The 26,588-nt window shown below is 36.0% G+C and overlaps 1 protein-coding gene and 1 pseudogene across 33 annotated transcripts in view; one reads left to right on the top strand and one right to left on the bottom strand.

Moving 5' to 3' along the window:
* Positions 1–26,588, top strand: part of LOC105148557 (intraflagellar transport protein 81 homolog) — a 588,627-nt gene that overhangs the window by 167,948 nt on the left and 394,091 nt on the right. The gene's annotated exons all lie outside the window — the stretch shown is intronic.
* LOC147909435 (SCAN domain-containing protein 3-like) lies at positions 13,021–24,979 on the bottom strand (annotated as a pseudogene).

Genomic DNA, 26,588 nt, shown 5'->3' with positions numbered 1-26,588 from the left:
GTAAGTAAGGCTGAACGTATAATTGGAAGACTGAACATATGTAATGACTGAATGTGTATCTGAATTTATAATTATACTGACCTACCGAAACTGACTATTGCTTCTGCTTTGGTAGCTCCTTTATACTTTAAAAATGAATGTGGAGGTCCTTCTAGACCAATCGATACTCTCAAATTTGGTAGAATCTATACCGCGCTTTTCCTTGAGAGGCAGCAAGGCCACGTAAGCTCTACTCCCAGTACTCTACTCTACAAGTTTATTCTTAATATAATAGTTGAGTTTTAATCATTGTAATAAAAATTCGGTTTTTCCTTAATATTCTTTATAGCGTAGGCGTATCTAGACGTTCATATGTTTAAAATTAATTTAATTTTATTAGAAGAAGAAAAAAGGAAGAAAAAGACGTTCGTTCTCGCATTTTTTACTACTAATTACTTAATGTTAAACGCTAATATAATATACACTATTACTAATGGTAATATACGCTTTTATTTATAATAATATACGTTTTTATATTTGTTATTTTATAAGAGGGCTTCTTTGAAAAAGATTGTGGGATTCTTAGACATTGTTAGAATAATCTGTAGATAATTGTATGACGCATAAAAGTATATAACGTGATCTATCTATTGGTTTGAATGGTTAAATAAAGGAACTAAATATACCCTCCTACAAAAGAAAGGAATTTTCGGTTTTGAAATAAAGATAAAATAGAGACGAAATATCAAGATTAAGATGAAATAACCTAGGGATAAGATAAAAATAAAGTATAAATCGTATATCTACAATAAAGAATGAGAGGATTTTATCGAGATGTATAAGACTAGTTATTCTAACGTTTCTGCTGCAATCAATTTCCATACCGTTTCATATCAAATTTCATCGATATGAACGCTACACAATTATATCCAAGATTTGATTTTGGTACATTTTTTTCCTTTGAAGTCAATCTACCTTCGATGTAGAGAATGCTTTCACACGGTAAGTGTATAAACTGTTATATCCTGTTGTTGTATGGGTATCCGTATCTCATCGCTAGGTCCAAACATCGTGTTGACGTAGGGATTGTACGTGAAACTCGAAACTGACGATGCGATAGTCAAGATTGATTCGCTTCCAATATTCAAGATATCAACCATCTCAGATATTTCGTACAACATAGCCTAATGATTGTAAAAATTTCACGTTCGACGCAATGAGTTTCTTTCTACTGGACGCTCGAATATTTTGATCGCTTGTCGTTCATCTGGCAAAAATTATGTCCCCTGTCTATTTCGCCTGCACATTTAGAACAAGCATGTAACGTTTATCGTTATCGTTGTATTTTTCTATCGCTATTGCCTTCGTACATGCAATCTAATGATGATTTCTTCTCCGCGAAAATCGAGCAATCGTTCGTCTTGATCCACGACGCGAATTCATAATGCTCCCGATGATCGGAAGGTAAATGATCTGTGTCGGTCTTTTCGATATCTGATATCATGGTAACACGCTCGGTGAAAATTCATATATCGTGTGAACGGACTTATCGTTGCTATATGCGCCCGTAGTCACGTTTCATTCAATGCGAATGCTATTTACGTTGATGATATTTATCGATACATCTGATTCGTGCCACTGTTGCGGCTTCCAGTATGCGATTCAATGAAAATCCTAATAGCGATCCAATATGTGAGGTTTGATGAAATTTACCTCGATAAGCGCATTTGATCTCACTCTTCATTGTTATTGGCATGAATAGTCAATGGATACTGTTCATCTTCATGAACACAAACATCATTAACATCATAGGATAAAAATTAGGAAACATCATTAGGATAAAATTATAGAATTGTACGTCTCCTTGTTTATGTCAGTCGTTCATACGATTTCAGGAATGACAATCTGTTCATCTTCGTCAAAGTCCAAATTATTATTAATGATTTACATTGAGAGATAGTATGGTAAGTTTCAAATCGAGCGGTAATCGCATCACTCAAATCTATGGAAGGTAGCAGGCGCCCCCGCAGGCCGCTACTTCTTACCGGTGAGCATAAATGTCAGTGGACGTGTTTAAAATGACGGTAAAAATACTGAGCTGAAAAGGTAATGTCAATTCTTAAATGCTCGTCAATCCGTTTAAAAAACTGTAGACATAGTTGTCCACAGTTGCTTTGATTGTAATGTTGATAAGGCATGCGATTATACTCGATTTGCGTACGTCCAAATATTGCACCAATTCCTTTGGTAGTCGAAGATTGCCAAACTATCAAAGTAAACAGCACGATCTCTCCGTTTCGCGTACACCACCCAATGAGTATCTGATCCATCAGCATTATTCAAATTTTACTATCTGCTCTCATTTCGATACATTCCCCTTATTGGTAAGGTTAGTATCATAAAATACCTCTAAAATATGGAATTCGCCTACGTTTTCCAATTATTGCAGTTTTACGTTGATTACTCTCTTCGGCATTTTTGGCGAACAAACTGTTTAACTAACTGTTTTTTTAATCTTTTTTATTTTTTCCGTTGTGATTCCTCGTCCACACTTGTCTGGAGTGAGGTAAACTCCATGACGTGGATATGACGTTCAGTTCTTCTAATGATGTTGCGCGGCTTATTATTGTTTATAGCTTTTGCGACTTCTGCCGCGCCGCTGGACCAACGAAGACTCCCAATAGCGGTAGAATAAATAGATACCACCGCATTTTGCACCGGTAATATTCATTTTTTCGCCCGCTTTTTTTTCTTCATTTTCATGCCCATACCAATTTTCGTTTTTTCCAGCATAGCTGCCCAACAGCTGTGGCAGCAACTCTCTCTCCAAGAATCGAATCTTTCGCGGTAATCCGTTTCTGGCCTCCTCAGCGAGTATTTTGTCATCTACGTGTCGTTTCGTGAGATCTTTGCCTCCGCGAATAAGCTATGTCGTGTCGTGTTCGCCGTGTCCAACGGATTAATGCCTCGATCGCCTCTTTATAATTATTTTTCTAAGTGCGTTCTTAGATCACAAAAGTGATATCCGGGGATATGTAACTCGATCGGAAGTTATCGCGTGATTTAAAAAACCGCAGTTTGCGTTTTTGTTGTTACTGATATTTCCTACAATTTCTTATAAACGTCGCTGGACCATCAATATGCGATCGATGGCAGGGCAAATTATAATGTTTCAAGCACCGACAATGTTGCTGAACCTCTGAATCAGCCTTTATATGCTTAGGTAATCGATCCCACAGTTGATCTATGTAATTCTTAAATTCTCATAGCAGAATAATTTTCGGTATATATTCCAACTCTTGGCGGTTAACTATGTACATCACAGTTGTCTGACACGATAAGAAGCATTTTAACTACTGAGCGGTTTCGCTTTGCGCACTACTATAAATATATCCGCCCTCGATATCGTTTTTTTTCAATGTTATCAGTGTCGTGATTCGTGCGACGATTGCAGACGATCAAGTGACTAATGTCAACAATAAAGTACAGAAAAAAACGCAATCATGGAAACATGCTGCCGATTTCTATACGCGGCATCATTTGCGGTCCATCGAACTATGGCAAAACAACATGTTGATAAGTTTGCTGGAAAATCCAAATGGCATACGATACGTTTCGAGAACGTGTACGTGTACTCGAAGTCGTTGCAACAGCCAAAATACTTAGAGGAGAATTTATTGGGCACCAGATTAAAAAAATTGATTATTTATATTCTCCAATAATAATGATGTATTACCACCGAACAAGGCGCTTCCAAATTTCATTTTTGTCTTTGATGACATAGCATGCGACAAGCAAGACGCGATCAGAGAGTACTTTGCGATGAGTCGACACGCGGACGTCGACTTTTATCTGTGTCAGACATACGCAAGAGATACCGAAGGATCTTACGCGATAATGCAAATCTGTTGATCCTGTTCAAACAAGATGACAACAACAATCTGAACATATATACAATGTAAACTATATACCATGTAAACACCGACATGTCCTACGAGGATTTCTGCGAACTGTGTTTGCAGCAAAAGTATGGATTTGTAGTGCTAGACCAAGACACTACGCTCACAAATGGACGATAAAGAAAAGGATTTAATGAGTATGTGTAACGTGATTAATCGTTGTCAATACGTCAACTACACAACATTTCCTTTCGAATGCAACATTGATAACAACAAAGAGCTCAAGGATAGCGAAACAAATTGCAAAAACGAGTGAATTGATTCGTAAAAAATAACGCGCTTTAACCGGCAAAATAGAGGAAGATATAGCATTGGAGAAACACTTTAAGTCTATCGTCGAATCTCTAAAACACCACTAATGATGAATCCCAATTAAGAAAGAAGTCAACGTGTAAAGAATAAAAAAATATTAAGAAAAGAAACCTGAAGATAATGAAAATGTTCATGATGAGGAGGATGATAAAGACGATGATGACTAATTCATGGCTTCAATTAATATCGTCGTCTAAAAAGCAATGTATAAAAGAATCAAACATTATGTCGAATTTCAATTATGCGTCGGCTGAACCACACGAATTATCGTACGAACGTTTGCACATTTCCAGTCAAAGACGTTTATGAAACGCCCAATGAACCACTTAAAACGTTAGTTAAACAATCATTGCAAACGCGGCAAATTCGTAAGGAGTTGCATAATCATTTGGGAGCACTTGGACAAAAATATAATATATAAACATATGCTTCTTGATGATGACAGAGAAAAGGCGATCGATCATGTATATGGCGTATACCTCAGCGAGAACGGCACAATGCTCGGTGACAAATATTTCGATGTAAGTACTAATGACTTTGTGATCGTAGATGGAGTAAAGTACAAAAGTACACTTGGTTTGTACGCATTAATTTTCAAAAGAATTCCGGACGATACTATTGTTACACAGAAAATGATAAACTAGCATATAAAAATATACTGTTAGTAACTCACAGGTGCAGTCTTAAAGCGAATAATCCAATAGTGGGTAGCAAAAGCTACAAATATGAGAATATAAGCACCCTTGGTGTCAGGTACAAGTTGAAACGGGCATGCTATGCGCCAGGAAACTAAACAACAAGTTAGGTAAAAAAGAGTCGGGAAAGGTGTAATACAAGTTGGAACGGGTATGCCACGCACCATGACTCTAAACGATAATAAAATCTTATATTTATTGGGACGATCCTAAGCTAGTGGATTGCTTGAAGCCTCACGTCAGGCAGACACAACATCGATAACAAAATATTGTCTATTATCGTGAAGCTGGCTTTATTATAAATTGAAACGAGATACACAGTCATTTTAGTTGACATCAAAATGCCGATAAACAACGTTTGCGTTTAAGAACTTTGATATTTTATGCATTATACAACAATAATCATAACATAACGTAACATGTCTAAGAAGAAAAACCTCAAAAAGTGATAACTATAACTGGTGGAAGAACTGTACGCTCCGACGAGAAAAAATTTTCCACGCAGACGTGTCATCGTTTACGGATACGATGACCTGTGGCAGGCTGATGTGGTCAAGATGCGCCCTTACACACATTCAACAAAGGTTATCACTACATTCTCACTGTTATCGATGTGTTAAGTAAGCACGCATGGGCCGTACTGCTGAAAGAAGAAGTACCGCTAAGAGTGGAAATGAGATGGCTACAGCGATCGCAAAGATAATTTGATACGATGGAAGATATTCGAAAATTTGCAAACCGATATGGGAAAAGAATTTTACAATGCAAACGTGCAAAAACTTTTGAAAAAACATAACATAAATCATTATTCAACATATTCCATAATGAAGGCATCTGTCGTTGAATGTTTCAATCGTACGTTGAAAAACGATATGTAGAAACAATTTACGCACAATGGAAATTATAAATGGATTTGTTACCGCGTCTCGTGTCTAAGTACAACACGCAAAAGCAAGCATCGAACTATCGGTATGCGGCCCATCGATGTAACGCTCACGATGCTGACAAACTTTTAAACACGGTGTACAGTAGCCGTCGAACTCCCGTGATTCAAAGTGGGTGACTCGGTACGTGTAAGCAAATTCAAGACGATCTTTGAGAAAGATTACACATCAAATTGGACTACGAAGGTGTTTAGAATCGTCAAAGTACAAAAAACTAATGTGACGTATCTACTGGAAGATTACCGTGGAAAACCGGTCGATGGAGGATTCTATGAGTTGTTCACGTCGTTAATCCCGACGTATATCTAGTTGAAAAGATGTTGCGTAAAAAAGGAGACAGAAAAGAGACAAAAAGGTTTACGTGAAATGACTCGGATTTGATAATTCGCACAATTCTTAGATACACAAGGATAGTGTGTTGTAAAAATAAAATTTATTACAAATTGTGTAATTATTTTTTCCCTATGTAAATATATATTAAATATTAACACGTTATACATGTTATATACACATATTACATATGCATACGTACATACATATTGTACATATGTATTGGGAGTACAAATTAATTCGATCCGTTTTTTTGTGTTCAAAAATGCATTTATTTCAAAACAAAATGAATGAACAGATTAATTAAAGTATTGTCCATCGCTGGCTACTACTTTTTCCCCATCTCTCAGGCAATTTTCGAATTCCATCTCGAAAAAATGACTCGTCTTTGGAGGCGATCCAATTTTGGAGAAGTGAACCGGTGACTTGCCAAATCGTGCTGCATCCTTCGGAACAACCAGTAATCAGAAGGAGCAATGTCCGGAGAATACGGCGGGTGCGATAAAACATCCCATTTGAGCGTTTCCAAATATTTTTTTACGATTTTTGCGACATGAGGCCGAGCGTTGTCATGAAGAAAAATAACTTTATCATGTCTTTGCTCGTATTCCGGCCGTTTTTCTCGCAATGCACAGCTCAAACGAATCAATTGTAGTCGATAATGGAATCACCAGGTTTCATAAACAACACTCTTTTGGTCCCCCCCAGATACAGAGCATGATCTTCGAACCATGAATGTTCGGCTTTGGTGTTGATGTTGAGGTCGGTGGCAACGATTGACCGCTTAGCGTAGTATTTTTTCTTCTTGGGGTTATCGTAGAATATTCACTTTTCATCTCTAGTCACAAGATGCAAAAAACTTTTTCTTTGTTGTCTTTGAATCAGCTGTTCGCAAGTGAAAAATAGTCTTTCAACGTCTCTCGGTTTCAGTTCATAAGGCATTCAATTTCCTTGTTTTGAATTATTCCCATGGCTCTCAATCGTGCAGAAACAGCTTGCTGAGTTACCCCCAATGCAAGCTCCTCTTGCGTTTGACTCTGATCTTCTTCGAGTAATGCCTCTAATTCTTTGTCTTCGAATTTTTTTGGCTGTCCAGAGCGAGGCTTGTCTTCAACGCTGAAATCTCCATTCTTGAAACGTCGAAACCATTTCCTACATAATTTATTAGTTGGAACAGTGTGATGGGCTTCAGCTGCACTTTTCCAATTAAAGCAGAAAAATTAGAACCTTCCGCAAATGCTCTGCTTGGTTAACACAAAATTCGACATTTCAAACACAGTAAAAATCATCATATTTGTATGAAATTCAAAGCGATATAAACTGAATATTATTAGCAGATGTCTAACCTCTTTGAAAACGCCAAAATCACTATGAATCATTCACAACAGCCGGAGCCATCTTTTGGAAAACGGACCGAACTAATTTGTACTCCCAATACATACATACATACAAATATACATACCATATACATACCATATATATGTATATTATGTATAGTATATATGGTATATACATACCATATATACTATACATAATATACATATCATACGTACTATACATAATATACATATTAAATATATTATACATCATATACAAGTGTGTTTTTATTAATAAAAAATACATAAATACGAAAAAAAAGAAATGAATTTTTTAATAATAATATTTTATAATGTCCCCATGGTTAGAATTTCGAACAATGTATCACTTATCATCGTATGGATTCAGAGCGATTTTCGTTTTGGATATACTTCGTGCAATTTCGATCTTATGCACTGCCTGCGCGTCATTTCAGTTGTGTCATTGAGACACTGCGTATAATCATTGAACATTATGGATCTCGCTACAACATTGCTCTTGACACTCTTTGCCTTCTTAGTATCTTTTTTTGCCATCGACGCGTAAGGCGTATTTTCGCTCTAAACCCGACGAATTCGGTCGTGATAGCACCATTGTTTTCATCTTTCATTAAACCAGGAGCTTTTTTATTTACTAGCGGGATGTCGTAAGCATCGACGCTTACGAAAGTAGATTTATTATGATAATGAAGAAAAATACATTTCGTTTTTGAAACATGTCGATAGCTCTATAAACAAAAATGATTAAAAGAAAATTTGTAAGAAACTTACGTTTTATTGATTCATTTAAATTTCTCGCATCAAGTTTAGAAAAATTAGCATCGTATCTCGCTAAAAATAAATAAAAAATTACACGGTCAGAATTTCTTAATCTCAACCTGGAGGATTTCAATTTAGTCACACCTAAAAGGTGTATTAAGGTAATTTCCTATTAAAGTAATTTCCTATTAAGGTAATTTCCGTACGAGTACATTGACTGTGTCAAAAAGTTGGAGGAAGCTGAATTACCATCACGCGAATCTTTTTATAATTCGTCAACGGGCGATACTGTATCCGAGAGTGATTACGCGCACGCCATGAACGTATGGCAGCAATTCTCTCTTCGAACCATCGATGAATACAGTGATCTATATCTAAAAACAGATGTGTTATTGTTGGCCGATATATTATATTTGAGAATTTTCGGGATAGTTGCATCGAGTTATGGACTCGATCCCGCGTATTATTATATAATACATTATCGGGTTTTACGTGGGACGCGATGTTGAAACATACTCGTGTCAATTTCAAACTTCTTATCGACGTTGACATGGTTCTATTCATCGAACGTGGTATACGTGGCGGTCTGAGTCAATGTTTAAACTGATGTGTACAGGCCAACAACAAGTACATGCAATCGTATGATCTATCGAAACTATCGACGTACCTGATGTACTATGACATCAACAACCTGTATAGTTGGGCAATGTGTCAACCATTGCCATACGCTGATTTTCGCTGGGTCGACGACGTAGACAATTTTGATGTTATGAATGTCACGTTAGATTCATCGACGGATTACGTTCTTGAGGTTGATTTGGAATATCCACATGTCCATGATGCGCACTCCTCTACCGTTTTGTCCAACGCATGAGAAACTACTCGGCAAGCGAGAGGAGAAACTCGCGACATTGTATGATAAAAAGCGTTACGTCATACATTATCGTAATCTGCAGCAATGTACTTGTCACGGTCTCCGTATTACAAAGATCCATCGTATACTGCAATTCGCGCAATCTCCATGGCTTCGAGAGTATATTGAACTCAATACAAATTTTAGAACTACAGCAAAGAATGAATTCGAGAAAAACTTATTTAAAATTAATGAATGACGCGGTTTTTAGCAAGATCATGGAGAATGTGCGTAACCATGTTAATGTGCGACTTGTAATGCGTTGGGATGGAAGATGTAGAGGCAATGACGCAAAACCAAACTTTTACAGTAGAAGCGTTTTTTCTGAGAACTTGATCGCGATAGAAATGCGGAAACTCGAGGTGAAGTTTGACAAACCGATATACATGGGTATGTGTATCCTCGATATATTTAAAATGTGTTTATGTGAATTTCACTACGAGTACATGTTACCGCTGTTTCATGAAAAATGTAAAATTATGTATACCGACAGCCTTATTTATCACATCGAGTGCGACGATGATATTTACGCTGTTATGAAACGCGATATCAATAGATTCGAGTAACAATACAAGTAATTATATGATCGACAATGCTTACGACATCCCTAGTAAATAAAAAAGCTCCTGGTTTAATGAAAGATAAAAACAATGGTGCTATCATGACCGAATTCGTCGGGTTTAGAGCGAAAATACGCCTTACGCGTCGATGGCAAAAAAAGATACTAAGAAGGCAAAGAGTGTCAAGAGCAATGTTGTAGCGAGATCCATAATGTTCAATGATTATACGCAGTGTCTCAATGACACAACTGAAATGACGCGCAGGCAGTGCATAAGATCGAAATTGCACGAAGTATATCCAAAACGAAAATCGCTCTGAATCCATACGATGATAAGTGATACATTGTTCGAAATTCTAACGACACATTACCATGGGGACATTATAAAATATTATTATTAAAAAATTCATTTCTTTTTTTTCGTATTTATGTATTTTTTATTAATAAAAACACACTTGTATATGATGTATAATATATTTAATATGTATATTATGTATAGTACGTATGATATGTATATTATGTATAGTATATATGGTATGTATATACCATATATACTATACATAATATACATATATATGGTATGTATATGGTATGTATATTTGTATGTATGTATGTATTGGGAGTACAAATCTCCGGCTGTTGTGAATGATTCATAGTGATTTTGGCGTTTTCAAAGAGGTTAGACATCTGCTAATAATATTCAGTTTATATCGCTTTGAATTTCATACAAATATGATGATTTTTACTGTGTTTGAAATGTCGAATTTTGTGTTAACCAAGCAGAGCATTTGCGGAAGGTTCTAATTTTTCTGCTTTAATTGGAAAAGTGCAGCTGAAGCCCATCGAATGCTTGTCGAAGTTTATGGTGACACTGTTCCAACTAATAAATTATGTAGGAAATGGTTTCGACGTTTCAAGAATGGAGATTTCAGCGTTGAAGACAAGCCTCGCTCTGGACAGCCAAAAAAATTCGAAGACAAAGAATTAGAGGCATTACTCGAAGAAGATCAGAGTCAAACGCAAGAGGAGCTTGCATTGGGGGTAACTCAGCAAGCTGTTTCTGCACGATTGAGAGCCATGGGAATAATTCAAAACAAGGAAATTGAATGCCTTATGAACTGAAACCGAGAACTTGCGAACAGCTGATTCAAAGACAACAAAGAAAAAGTTTTTTGCATCTTGTGACTAGAGATGAAAAGTGAATATTCTACGATAACCCCAAGAAGAAAAAATACTACGCTAAGCGGTCAATCGTTGCCACCGACCTCAACATCAACACCAAAGCCGAACATTCATGGTTCGAAGATCATGCTCTGTATCTGGGGGGGACCAAAAGAGTGTTGTTTACTATGAGCTGCTGAAACCTGGTGATTCCATTATCGACTACAATTGATTCGTTTGAGCTGTGCATTGCGAGAAAAACGGCCGGAATACGAGCAAAGACATGATAAAGTTATTTTTCTTCATGACAACGCTCGGCCTCATGTCGCAAAAATCGTAAAAAAATATTTGGAAACGCTCAAATGGGATGTTTTATCGCACCCGCCGTATTCTCCGGACATTGCTCCTTCTGATTACTGGTTGTTCCGAAGGATGCAGCACGATTTGGCAAGTCACCGGTTCACTTCTCCAAAATTGGATCGCCTCCAAAGACGAGTCATTTTTTCGAGATGGAATTCGAAAATTGCCTGAGAGATGGGGAAAAAGTAGTAGCCAGCGATGGACAATACTTTAATTAATCTGTTCATTCATTTTGTTTTGAAATAAATGCATTTTTGAACACAAAAAAACGGATCGAATTAATTTGTACTCCCAATACATATGTACAATATGTATGTACGTATGCATATGTAATATGTATAATGTAATGTATATAACATGTATAACGTGTTAATATTTAATATATATTTACATAGGGAAAAAAATAATTACACAATTTGTAATAAATTTTATTTTTACAACACACTATCCTTGTGTATCTAAGAATTGTGCGAATTATCAAATCCGAGTCATTTCACGTAAACCTTTTTGTCTCTTTTCTGTCTCCTTTTTTACGCAACATCTTTTCAACTAGATATACGTCGGGATTAACGACGTGAACAACTCATAGAATCCTCCATCGACCGGTTTTCCACGGTAATCTTCCAGTAGATACGTCACATTAGTTTTTTGTACTTTGACGATTCTAAACACCTTCGTAGTCCAATTTGATGTGTAATCTTTCTCAAAGATCGTCTTGAATTTGCTTACACGTACCGAGTCACCCACTTTGAATCACGGGAGTTCGACGGCTACTGTACACCGTGTTTAAAAGTTTGTCAGCATCGTGAGCGTTACATCGATGGGCCGCATACCGATAGTTCGATGCTTTTGCGTGTTGTACTTAGACACGAGACGCGGTAACAAATCCATTTATAATTTCCATTGTGCGTAAATTGTTTCTACATATCGTTTTTCAACGTACGATTGAAACATTCAACGACAGATGCCTTCATTATGGAATATGTTGAATAATGATTTATGTTATGTTTTTTCAAAAGTTTTTGCACGTTTGCATTGTAAAATTCTTTTCCCATATCGGTTTGCAAATTTTCGAATATCTTCCATCGTATCAAATTATCTTTGCGATCGCTGTAGCCATCTCATTTCCACTCTTAGCGGTACTTCTTCTTTCAGCAGTACGGCCCATGCGTGCTTACTTAACACATCGATAACAGTGAGAATGTAGTGATAACCTTTGTTGAATGTGTGTAAGGGCGCATCTTGACCACATCAGCCTGCCACAGGTCATCGTATCCGTAAACGATGACACGTCTGCGTGGAAAATTTTTTCTCGTCGGAGCGTACAGTTCTTCCACCAGTTATCACTTTTTGAGGTTTTTCTTCTTAGACATGTTACGTTATGTTATGATTATTGTTGTATAATGCATAAAATATCAAAGTTCTTAAACGCAAACGTTGTTTATCGGCATTTTGATGTCAACTAAAATGACTGTGTATCTCGTTTCAATTTATAATAAAGCCAGCTTCACGATAATAGACAATATTTTGTTATCGATGTTGTGTCTGCCTGACGTGAGGCTTCAAGCAATCCACTAGCTTAGGATCGTCCCAATAAATATAAGATTTTATTATCGTTTAGAGTCATGGTGCGTGGCATACCCGTTCCAACTTGTATTACACCTTTCCCGACTCTTTTTTACCTAACTTGTTGTTTAGTTTCCTGGCGCATAGCATGCCCGTTTCAACTTGTACCTGACACCAAGGGTGCTTATATTCTCATATTTGTAGCTTTTGCTACCCACTATTGGATTATTCGCTTTAAGACTGCACCTGTGAGTTAACTTTGTTGCTAACAGTATATTTTTATATGCTAGTTTATCATTTTCTGTGTAACAATAGTATCGTCCGGAATTCTTTTGAAAATTAATGCGTACAAACCAAGTGTACTTTTGTACTTTACTCCATCTACGATCACAAAGTCATTAGTACTTACATCGAAATATTTGTCACCGAGCATTGTGCCGTTCTCGCTGAGGTATACGCCATATACATGATCGATCGCCTTTTCTCTGTCATCATCAAGAAGCATATGTTTATATATTATATTTTTGTCCAAGTGCTCCCAAATGATTATGCAACTCCTTACGAATTTGCCGCGTTTGCAATGATTGTTTAACTAACGTTTTAAGTGGTTCATTGGGCGTTTCATAAACGTCTTTGACTGGAAATGTGCAAACGTTCGTACGATAATTCGTGTGGTTCAGCCGACGCATAATTGAAATTCGACATAATGTTTGATTCTTTTATACATTGCTTTTTAGACGACGATATTAATTGAAGCCATGAATTATCCATTCAGAAGTCATCATCGTCTTTATCATCCTCCTCATCATGAACATTTTCATTATCTTCAGGTTTTCTTTTCTTAATATTTTTTTTATTCTTTACAACGTTGACTTCTTTCTTAATTGGGATTCATCATTAGTGGTGTTTTAGAGATTCGACGATAGACTTAAAGTGTTTCTCCAATGCTATATCTTCCTCTATTTTGCCGGTTAAAGCGCGTTATTTTTTACGAATCAATTCACTCGTTTTTGCAATTTGTTTCGCTATCCTTGAGCTCTTTGTTGTTATCAATGTTGCATTCGAAAGGAAATGTTGTGTAGTTGACGTATTGACAACGATTAATCACGTTACACATACTCATTAAATCCTTTTCTTTATCGTCCATTTGTGAGCGTAGTGTCTTGGTCTAGCACTACAAATCCATACTTTTGCTGCAAACACAGTTCGCAGAAATCCTCGTAGGACATGTCGGTGTTTACATGGTATATATGTTTACATTGTATATATGTTTCAGATTGTTGTCATCTTGTTTGAACAGGATCAACAGATTTGCATTATCGCGTAAGATCCTTCGGTATCTCTTGCGTATGTCTGACACAGATAAAAGTCGACGTCCGCGTGTCGACTCATCGCAAAGTACTCTCTGATCGCGTCTTGCTTGTCGCATGCTATGTCATCAAAGACAAAAATGAAATTTGGAAGCGCCTTGTTCGGTGGTAATACATCATTATTATTGGAGAATATAAAATAATCAATTTTTTTAATCTGGTGCCAATAAATTCTCCTCTAAGTATTTTGGCTGTTGCAACGACTTCGAGTACACGTACACGTTCTCGAAACGTATCGTATGCCATTTGGATTTTCCAGCAAACTTATCAACATGTTTGTTTTGCCATAGTTCGATGGACCGCAAATGATGCCGCGTATAGAAATCGGCAGCATGTTTCCATGATTGCGTTTTTTTTCTGTACTTTATTGTTGACATTAGTCACTTTGATCGTCTGCAATCGTCGCACGAACTTCATATCTTCTTTCTTCACGACACTGATAACATTGAAAAAAAACGATATCGAGGGCGGATATATTTATAGTAGTGCGCAAAGCGAAACCGCTCAGTATTTAAAATGCTTCTTATCGTGTCAGACAACTGTGATGTACATAGTTTAACCGCCAAAGAGTTGGAATATATACCGAAAATTATTCTGCTATGAGAATTTAAGAATTACATAGATCAACTGTGGGATCGATTACCTAAGCATATAAAGGCTGATTCAGAGGTTCAGCAACATTGTCGGTGCTTGAAACATTATAATTTGCCCTGCCATCGATCGCATATTGATGGTCCAGCGACGTTTATAAGAAATTGTAGGAAATATCAGTAACAACAAAAACGCAAACTGCGGTTTTTTAAATCACGCGATAACTTCCGATCGAGTTACATATCCCCGGATATCACTTTTGTGATCTAAGAACGCACTTAGAAAAATAATTATAAAGAGGCGATCGAGGCATTAATCCGTTGGACACGGCGAACACGACATAGCTTATTCGCGGAGCAAAGATCTCACGAAACGACACGTAGATGACAAAATACTCGCTGAGGAGGCCCAGAAACGGATTACCGCGAAAGATTCGATTCTTGGAGAGAGAGTTGCTGCCACAGCTGTTTGGGCAGCTATGCTGGGAAAAAACGAAAATTGGTATGGGCATGAAAATGAAGAAAAAAAAGCGGGCGAAAAAATGAATATTACCGGTGGCAAAATGCGGTGGTATCTTATTTATTCTACCGCTATTGGGAGTCTTCGTTGGTCAGCGGCGCGGCAGAAGTCGCAAAAGCTATAAACAATAATAAAGCCGCGCAACATCAATTAGAAGAACTGAAACGTCATATCCACGTCATGGAGTTTACCTCACTCCAGACAAGTGTGGACGAGGAATCACAACGGAAAAAATAAAAAAGATTAAAAAAAACAGTTAGTTAAACAGTTTGTTCGCCAAAAATGCCGAAGAGAGTATCAACGTACAACTGCAATAATTGGCAAAACGTATGCGAATTCCATATTTTAGAGGTATTTTTATGGATACTACCTTACCAATAAGGGGAATGTATCGAAATGAGAGCAGTATCGTAAATTTGAATAATGCTGATGGATCAGATACTCATTGGGTGGTGTACGCGAAACGGAGAGATCGTGCTGTTTACTTTGATAGTTTCGGCAATCTTCGACTACCAAAGGAATTGGTGCAATATTTGGACGTAACGCAAATCGAGTATAATCGCATGCCTTATCAACATTACAATCAAAGCAACTGTGGACAACTATGTCTACAGTTTTTACGATTGACGATCAATTTAAGAATTGACATTACACTTTTTCAACTCAGTATTTTTTTACACGTCATTTAAACACGTCACTGACATTTATGCTCACCGGTAAGAGTAGCGTCCTCGCGGCCTGCTACTTCCATAGATTTGAGTGATGGCGATTACGAGCTCGATTTGAAACTTACCATACGATATCTAAATGTAAATTCATTGAATAATAAATTTTACTTTGACGAAGATGACAAAGAAATTGTCATTCCTGAAGAATCGTATGAAAGACATGACATAAACAAGTAAGACGTACAATTCTATAATTTTATCCTAATGATGTTTCCTAATTTTATCCTAATGATGTTAATGATGTTTGTGTTCATGAAGATGAACAGTATCCATTGACTATTCATGCCAATAACAATGAAGAGTGAGATCAAATGCGCTTATCGAGTAAATTTCATCAAACCTCACAATATTGGATCGCTATTAGGATTTTCATTGAATCGCATACTGGAGCCGCAACAGTGGCACGAATCAGATGTATCGATAAATATCATCAACGTAAATATCATTCGCATTGAATGAAACGTGACTACGGGCGCATATAGCAACGATAAGTCCGTTCACACGATATATGAATTTTCACCGAGCGTGTTACCAGGATATCAGATATCGAAAAGACCGACACAGATCATTTACCTTCCGATCATCGGAGCATTATGGACATGACAATTCGCGTCGTGGATCAAGACGAACGATTGCTCGATTTTCGCGGAGAAGAAATCATCATTAGATTGCATGTACGAAGGCAATAGCGATAGAAAAATACAACGATAACGATAACGTGACATGCTTGTTCTAAATGTGCAGGCGAAATAGACAGGGGACATAATTTTTGCCAGATGAACGACAGCGATCAAAAATATTCGAGCGTCCAGTAGAAAGAAACTCATTGCGTCGAACGTGAAATTTTTACAATCATTAGGCTATGTTGTACGAAATATCTGAGATGGTTGATATCTTGAATATTGGAAGCGAATCAATCTTTGACTATCGCATCGTCAAGTTCGAGTTTCACGTACAATCCATACGTCAACACGATGTTTGGACATAGCGATGAGATACGGATACCCATACAACAACAGGATATACAGTTTATACACGTTACCGTGTGAAAGCATTCTCTACATCGAAGGTAGATTGACTTCAAAGGAAAAAAATGTACCAAAAACAATCAAATCTTGGATATAATTGTGTAGCGTTCATATTCGATGAAATTTGATATGAAACGGTATGGAAATTGATTGCAGCAGAAACGTTAGAATAACTAGTCTTATACATCTCGATAAAATCCTCTCATTCTTTATTGTAGATATACGATTTATACTTTATTTTTATCTTATCCCTAGGTTATTTCATCTTAATCTTGATATTTCGTCTCTATTTTATCTTTATTTCAAAACCGAAAATTCCTTTTCTTTTTGTAGGAGGGTATATTTAGTTCCTTTATTTAACCATTCAAACCAATAGATAGATCACGTTATATACTTTTATGCGTCATACAATTATCTACAGATTATTCTAAACAATGTCTAAGAATCCCACAATCTTTTTCAAAGAAGCCCTCTTATAAAATAACAAATATAAAAACGTATATTATTATAAATAAAAGCGTATATTACCATTAGTAATAGTGTATATTATATTAGCGTTTAACAATTAAGTAATTAGTAGTAAAATAGAAATCTTTCTGAATGCGAGAACGAACGTCTTTTTCTTCCTTTTTTCTTCTTCTAATAAAATTAAATTAATTTTAAACATATGAACGTAGTAGATACGCCTCGCATAAAGAATATTAAGGAAAACCGAATTTTTATTACAAATTATTAAAACTCAACTATTACTTATTAAGAATAAACTTGTAGAGTAGAGTACTGGGGAGTAGAGCTTACGTGGCCTTGCTGCCTCTCAAGGAAAGCGCGAGTATAGATTCTACCAAATTTTGAGAAGTATCGATTGGTCCTAGAAGGACACTCCCACATTCATTTTTAAAGTATAAAAGGAGCTACCAAAAGCAGAAATAGTCAGTTTCGGTAGGTCAGTATAATTATAAATTCAGATACACATTCAGTCATTACATATGTTCAGTCTTCCAATTATACGTTCAGCCTTACTTACAGTCATTCAGTCATTCATTCGCAAACTATAAGTAGAAACCTATCCAGTATAGTCGAATCAAGGTGAGAACTATCCTCGCGCTTCATCAGAACACCTGCCAATATTTTTCTTTAACATTTTTGTTTCTTTTAATAAAACGAAACATTGAATCGGAACGGAATCTAAGGAACAAATCTGGACTTAAGTTACATACAAGCACACACACCACCCACACACACACACACACACAACACAACACAGAAAAACAAACCTATATATATATGAGGGATATAAATATATATATATATTTTTTTTCTAGATGATATATTGATATTTTTTTTAGATCCCATATATATATATATATATATGGGTATCCGAGGGGCAGTTGCGACTATCGCTGCCAATAGCGTGGCCCCCGTCTTACGGCAGTTCTCCGGAACATTATTAATATTTTTGCATTACCTCCACATTTACTAAAGACGGACAAAGACAAAGAGAAAAGAGATTAAGGTTTTAAATTAAATCGGCCCTTATTTCAAACCAAGACCCTTTCCTCTATTTTCAAAAACTAGCGCAATTGCTACATCAAAACAAATCGGTAGACGCACTCCGCGAACCCGTCTACACTCTAAAGAAATTGGAGGTCAATCTCACCTTTCCTAGTTACAAAAACATTCTAAAAGGCAATCCACGTAGATTCGCCTATAAACTTCGTGATCTTTTTGGCACCGGATTCAAGATTACCCTTCTTATAAATTATCTAGTACTTCCCAGTGAACGCATTCTTAATCGATTCTTAACCGCACAACTTAATCTCCGATCCCCGAGTAAATTGTTTAAATATATTGACTCAAAAAACGAAGAAAATCTCAATAGCAACATATGAACGTAACATATGAAGGGTTATATGTTTTTTAATGAAATCGCATATAGTATGCTGGATTTATCGACTCTAATGATATCGCGAAAAGCATAATGACAGACGATGAATACTTTAATTTTTGTGTACCGCTCAGGATATTGTTGGACTTTTTGTGAGGATTACAAACGTGTGGTAATTAACACTCGTCACGAATTAATTTTGATACGAGCACGTAACGGTAACAATTGCATAGTGAGAGTAATGTCTCACGTTGCATTGAACGAAGTTAATAAACTATCTATGCTGTGTGCTTTAGAGAGCGGATGATATCTGAGTATGAGTCTTCATTCGTGCGATTTATATGAGTATCCCTTATTGTCGAGTACAACGAAGCATTCCTGGGCCAACAAGACTCAGCTGAAAAAAACCACGATACGTTATTTTTGGTCTACAGACTGATAAAAAAAATATCATGACAGCACGTAAAATTTACTTCGACACCTGTAAATTAATCAATGTGAAACTTTATCTAAACTCTGAATTTTATCGTATGGTATGATCTGAATCTAGACTTTGACAAACGCAGAGCCGCTATTTTGTATGATATGTATTTATGTTTCCATACGTCTTACTATCAAATCCCTCGTGAAAAAAATGAACCATCTTTCCAATTACACTCCTTTTTGAAAGGATTTACTTTAGTAACCATTGACTGCTCGCGACAAAACGAGTCCATCAAGAGTGGATGTACAATTAGAATTTGAATTCAAAGAGAATGTACCCGCGAATACAACCATCTATTGCTGTATCATACACAATCGCGTGATCGAATATAGTCTAATGTCAAGTATATTAGGTATATCGGAAAGTTCCGTCCGTTTTTATGCAAAAAGTATGATTATATTTAAGAAACAAGATGAAAACGTACATCAATCAAAATATTGTCCATCGTTAGCGATGACTTTTTCCCATCTTTCGGGCAGTAAGCGAATTCCGCGGCGAAAGAATGACTCATCTTTGGAGGCTATCCACTCAGAGACCCATTTTTCGATATCTTCATAAGAATTGAAGTGTTCCTCTGCAAGTGCGTGTGCCATCGATCGAAACAAGTGATAGTCGGAAGGGGCACAGTCTGGTGAATAAGCCGCATGGGGTAGCACTTCCCAGCGAAGTGCTTCTAATTTTTCCTTAACGAGTTTTGTGACGTGAGGTCGAGCGTTGTCGTGAAGCAAGATCACTTTATGCTATCTCATTTCATATTCTGGTCGTTTTTCTTGCAATGCTCGGCTCAAACGGATAATTTTTTCTCGGTAGAGATCCCCTGTGACTGTTTGACCAGATTTCAACAGCTCATGGTACACTACACCCTGTTGATCCCACCAAATACAGAGCATTGCCTTCTTTTCGTGGATAGAAATATACTGGCGCACCTTCCGCCAAATTATTATTGAAACATGTTTTTTATTAAATAATTTATCTATTAACATAAAATTTTCTGTTGTTAACTTATTCGTTGTTCCTGTAACGATATACTTATATCTTAAATAGTTTCTAATACGTAATTTTCTAATACATTACATAATTATGATAACATACATCTTGACAATAGCTTTTCACAACACCCGTGAGGTACTATTGTAAGTTGCGTTTTTTTTAATGTGGTTTCCCCAGTAGGGAAACTATTCCACAAAAACAAAAATCAAATCAAATGTGGCTTGGCAGGAAAGTAAAATTATATATCGTATTATACAAAAAGAAAAAAGGACCAAAGAAAATAAAAACAGTCAATTTACATATATAAAAATTATTCCTATTTTTAAGTCGTTTGCTTGATTCTACTGATAATAGGGGTGTACCCATAGAGATGTCGGAAGAACCAATTCGCATCAGCGAGGATAACAATATGTCGCTCAAAGAAAACCGTTAATCATTTTTTATTATTTTCATTTTTGAAGAAGAGCGTTCGCATAAATATGTGAAGCCAAACATGGAGAAAAACCAAAGTTCGAAGACCAAATTTTCTGAGAGATGGATACTGCGATGCATTTAAAATTTTTAAAAAGTCAACACCTTTTTCATGTTTTTAAAGAAACATCGCATTGCAAATCGCAAAAGTTTTGTCTGAAGATCTAGGCTTTGTTCTTCGATTTGCACAGTAAAAGGATTTTCAAATAAGATTAAATCTTTTCTAAGATTCTCGAAATCATTAAAATGTATTAAATTGATCTGTTAGGGAATAAAAACAAATGTTTCTGAAAATTGCAGCTAATATCATATTTTTCAAAGAGAATTTGGCAAGATGGATAAAAATGAAACGTTGTTTCCAATATGATCTTTGAGCAATGTTAATTTCTTGCGAATCGAATCAATATGTGAAACTAATTGAGAAATAGTTTGATTAGTCTTTTGCAGCTTAAGAATTAAAATTATTCAAATGGTTTGTTAAATCTGTTAGAAGAGCGAGCTCGCAAAGCGAGTCTAAATTAAAAAAAAAAGATTTAAATTCATCAAATTTTGTATCCAAAGTTTCTTGCAAGAAAAGAAAGATTTCTTTTCTTTAGCAAAGAACTTTTCTAAGCATTTCTCTGCACTAAGCCACCGAACTTCGCAATATAGAGGCACATCTGTATAAACTGCGTTATACTCTTCGAGAAAGTGTTGAAACTTCTTATGCGAAAGAAATTTGTGACTGCCTTTAATGATATTAACAACATGATATTTTTGTAACAATTTGCACTGCACAGTTTAATTACTTTCCCACATAACGCTTCTTGATGAATTATACAGTGTATAAAAGGGAATTTTAAATCTCGCTGCCTTATTTGACCAAGAAATTCAGTTTTCGAGTCTGTCATTACTCTCGCTCCGTCAGTTACAATTGCTGAACATCTTGAAAAATCAGTGCCAAATTTTTCAAGAGTTTGACAGCTTCGAAGATCACTGCCTGTTGTTGTTCCATACAATGGAAAATCTAAAAGTTCCTCGATATATGAAAAATCATTTTGTACGATTTGAGCAAAAATACTCAATTGACTCACATGTCGATTATCGGTACTTTCATCGAGGCATAAAAAAAAGAACAAGATTCTAATAAAGATTTTAATTTTTCTTGTAAGGACGAAGCAATACAATTTATCCGAGATTTCACAGCATTGGCACTTAATAGAATGCTAGCAGCTTCTTCAAGAGTCAATGAGTCTCGGAATGACTGTACTGTTGCGATGAGGCATTCCTTTACGAATTCATCATCCGTAAACGGTTTCGAATGTTTGGCAATAACATGAAATATGGCATATAATGCAGTAATGGCTTTTGTTGAAGATGTAATAGTATCAGAACTCGAATTACAAGCTTCTTGGTAAACGAACTTTAATTGCTGAATCATGTTTCTCCTGGCCACATTTCGTACTATATTCATTGGAATGTTTAATATTGTAATGTCTATGAAGAATATACTTTTTAACAACAGAGAGTTGATAATCATAGAAGACAGGGGTTTTATTATTAATAAATGCAAAAAAGATTTTTTTCGATGCCCTATCAAAAGACTGCACATACCTATCCATCTCTACGTAAATTCGCTAGCAAGATTACACCATAAGAAATAATATTTACACCAATAAGAAATACAATAATATTTACATCGTATCATATTTTATTCCATTAATAAGCACTAGTGCACTCAGCATTATCACATATAGTATTTTTACATTTAGTATTATGAAACGGAGCACTATCTCACGTAACACTATCACTATTATACAAATTTCTATTTTCACAATATCGATCACCAAAACTTTATAATCTCATACCAGACTTTTTAACGCGTACATTTCGATGGCAAGAAACCGTTGAGAAACAGCGACGAAGTTTAAACAAATTCATATCTTTACGCGCCTATATTCACTGCATTAAACAAATTCACGTCTTTAAGCGCCTGTATTCACTCCTACGCGCGCGCGTTGATATGCAGTGAATATAGGCGGGTCCTTGCCATCCACAAACGTTGGTACGATCATGGTGAACGACTTTTTGAGATTGTGCTTGATCACAAAATATCTTTTTATTCTTTATATTGAAAAGAGGAGGACGTATTTTTCTTTTATCAACCATAATTTACGTAATCTTGCGTATTACGTTTGACATTGGACTAATTTGATATTCGATCACGCGGTTATGTATATAAGGTAATAAGCTGTAGTTTTCGCGGATATATTCTCTTTGAATTCAAATTTTATATCCACTCTTGACGGACTCGTTTTGTCGCGAACAGTCTATGATTACAAAAGCATAACCGTTCCAAAAGGCATCCAGGTTGAATAACGTTTCATATGTTTCGCGCGAGATTTCATAGTAAGAAACTTCAGAAACGTATACACATACCATACAAAGTAGCTATTCTATGTTTGTCAAAATCAAGGTTCAGGTTATCGTACAGATAAAATTTTGAATTTAAATAAAGTGTCATGTTGGTTAATTTACAGTGGTCGAAGTGAGTTTTATGTGTTGTCATTTTATGTGTTATTTTTTTTATTAGTCTGCATAGTAAAGATAATATATCGTGTTTTATCTAGTTGAGTAGTCTTGATGGCCCAGGAATGGTTCATCGTGCTCGGCAATAGGGAATACGTACAGTTTTCAGGAAAGGAAACTTATACTTAGATATCATTCACTTTCCAAGGCTCATAGCATGGATAATTTATTAACTTCATTCAATGCAACGTGAGGCATTTGCCACTTTGAATAATTCAAGCGTCGGCTCTGTCGCTGGACCTCCCACTATATAATGGTTACTATTGTGTGCTCGTATCAAAATCAATTCATGATGAGCGTTGATTATCACACGTTTGTAATATTTGTAAAAGCCCAACAACGTATTGAGGACCACATAAAAATTAAAATTATTTGTCATTAGATTTTCCACGATATGTTCAGTGTAAATCCAGCATTATGTAAACTTCGTGCAATGTCCATTGATAACGTTGTGTAGATCTTTAGGGTACTAGTTAGTTCCAACGTTATGGTCAATCTCCACACTATTAAATTCATATCGAATCTCATCAGAAAATGGAGACGAACCTCTTACGTCAGGAGTAAGCGGAACCATCCGCATAGCCAAGCTAGGCGGCACAACCGTACCGCCACAACCGACCGACGACCGCTATCTTGAGGTCTCATACTCGCCAGTCTCAGATTAGACATAACCATTAGACCTCACCTCTCCCCCTGTCATCGATCCCGCCATCCAAGAAATCTTGAATTATTCCCCTTCTCTCCTCGAGGAACGATTCCCTCCCTCTCCTCCTCTCGAGGGATGATTCCCTCTCACTCCTCCCTTCGAAGAAGGCTTTTCTCTCCCCCCTCTTTTAAACTAGCACCCAACTCCTTCTTCTCAATCGGATCCCGTGCCGATCAACTGGGTTATTTAGACTGTATTCTTCCTCCTCCAAGAAAGGGGGTAGAATAATTACAGTCTACATTCAAGGCAACTCCACCCCTTATATCGTCCTGTACAAGTACTTCATCCCGATGTGCTCCTGCACCACTTTCCTCACCTTCAATACCCAATAACCTTATTTCTTTTTCTCATACATACATACATACACACGCACTTACACCTTTATAACTAAATTCTTACTCAACCACATTATACAAATCGATTGTAATTACACGTACAAAGATAAGTTTTTTCTTATTTTATGTAAAAATATGAATATCTAATGTAAACCTAATTTTCTTTTTTTTTTTTAATAAATGTAAGTCATTTATATTTTCCTAGCTGCCATTTATTTGAATCACCTCTCACTTGTTTTCTCTTTAAACTCTGAGATCGCACGAGGTCCAGTCCCGGGTCAAAAGGATTAAGTTCCTTGACCAAAAAAGTAGGACTGACGTTCGCATCGTCCCTTGGAACAGGTGTCATAGCGTCCCTTCGTTGATTCACATTCCGGAACCGAAAAAGTGCATGTGATTCACAGGTGTTCATCTCTGCGCGTATACCTGTGAGATTAAGTCTAACCGTCTTTTCATATCCTTTCCATTCTCCCTCATTGTCTCCTTCACCGAATTTCTAAGGGTTTGAATGTAACAAATATTTTGAAGCGTTTGATGGACCAAATAAAAGAAAGAATTTTACAAACCGACCAATTAAAAAACGCTTCAAAGTATTTGCAACATCGCATTGACCATACCCATAGAGATAGTCATGAAATCATGTAAGTGAGCTATAATAAGATGTGACAAAATTGTAAAAGACTCTTGATGGAAATAAATCGCTGAAAATTACTGCAATCGCTAAAATCTTTATCAGTTGACTTATTTCAGTATAATTCTGTTGAAATAGGTCAATTGATAAAGATTTTAGCGATTTATTTCCACCAAGAGCATTTCCAAGCGATTTTTTTTCTACCAGCGACATTAATATATTCATATATATATATATATATGAATTTATATATATAGTTATATAGTACTTGCTATGCAGATGTTATGGATTGTTATATAATAGTTACATTTTTGTTGTGTAAACGTTTCAATGTGTTATATTTTTGTTATTTGTTTTGAATACATTATATATATATATATATATAAATATATATATATAATATATATATATAATATATATATAAATATATATATATATATATAATGTATTCAAAACAAATAACAAAAATATAACACATTGAAACGTTTACACAACAAAAATGTAACTATTATATAACAATCCATAACATCTGCATAGCAAGTACTATATAACTGTTACATGGTCTCTGTTATTCATCTGAGTGGGAAATTATAACTAATGAGAATGCAACATTCTATGTTGCATTCTAGTTACATAATCTGTTATATTCGGATTTATAAATGTTACAATGATATACAACTGCATTTGTTGGGTGTTCATGTGACACATTATGACACAATATGTAATTTAAAATGGCATAATGGAAAGTACTATTACGGTTGTGTATACTGTTCTATATTTTACGTTACACATAGAGATTTTTAATACTAACAGTGTGACTTAGAACGCAATCATATTTCAGACTGCGTTCTGTCTAAATACTCACACGAGCAAACCGAGCGACTGGAAACAGCGCATGGCTGAAAACAGCTGAAAACGTGAGTGTTCATAGTGCATTAGAGCCTCCAGAGAGTGTAAGGACGATACAAAATCTATTTTATTGACCAAGTTCAGCCATCACTCCAATATCTCCTTAAGGGGATGCTGGAGTGGCCAAATTATTGGTATTTTGCAGATTGATATAAATCTCCGAATTTACTGAACGACATCAAAAATCCTTTTACAGGATTAAAGTAGACGCAAAATTTGGGTGTGGAAAATTTGGGCAATACATCTTGTACTAAAATCGGAAAAAAGTTAAAAAATACATTTTTTCAACTCATTTTTCAGTCACCAGACGTATATGTTTCTTCAATACAAAAATTTTATAGCTCGTGTTACGTCCAAACCCTTGAAAATTTGGTTAAGGAGATAATGAGGGAGAATGAAGAGGGTGTGGAAGGACGATTAGACTCAATCTCACAGGTATACGCGCGGAGGCGAACATCTGTGAGTCGTACGCCTTTTCAGT

This window comes from Acromyrmex echinatior, chromosome 6 (assembly GCF_024713525.1).
Source record: "Acromyrmex echinatior isolate Ae372 chromosome 6, ASM2471352v2, whole genome shotgun sequence".
Classification (NCBI taxonomy): Eukaryota; Metazoa; Arthropoda; class Insecta; order Hymenoptera; family Formicidae; genus Acromyrmex; species Acromyrmex echinatior.
This window is presented reverse-complemented; position numbering and strand designations above follow the sequence as displayed.